Genomic DNA, 590 nt, shown 5'->3' on the forward strand with positions numbered 1-590 from the left:
TTAAATTCGATACAACAAATAATAGCTAAAAAATTGCGGACAAGCTGACTTAAGTATTCCTTATGAAAGCCTATATTTTCCACTTCTTAATGTATAATGTATAGTATATCTCCTGACTTTTTATTCTGCATACTTTTATACCATTGGATGGAATCTACTTTTGAGTTTGATTTTTTTTTTTTAACAATATGATATTTATCGGTACATCGCTAACCTTAAGGTAAAAGTTCATACATTATTATTTTTCCAGAAAACCAGTAAGTTAACTTTGTTAGTTATTTTACCGAAAGCCACTCACACACTACAACTCTGATCAAAATCGGGTATTGATGAATATTATAGACCGTATATGGGTCATATTAAAATAATGATCCTGGTAGCTTAAAAGTAAGAATGTAATTCGCCACAGATAAATATTAAAAACAAAAATGATAGCATGCACCAAATCTGAATATTAATCAATATTACTGAAATATCTAACGGCCTCCATTTTTTTCAGTTCCTGAAGTCAGTACAACGATGCCGATATTATGGATTGTGTTTGTCAATCTTTCGCTGCCGATTTCAAAATGTTGATAACTGGAGTGTAT

This window comes from Penaeus monodon, chromosome 22 (genome assembly GCF_015228065.2).
Source record: "Penaeus monodon isolate SGIC_2016 chromosome 22, NSTDA_Pmon_1, whole genome shotgun sequence".
Taxonomy (NCBI): Eukaryota; Metazoa; Arthropoda; class Malacostraca; order Decapoda; family Penaeidae; genus Penaeus; species Penaeus monodon.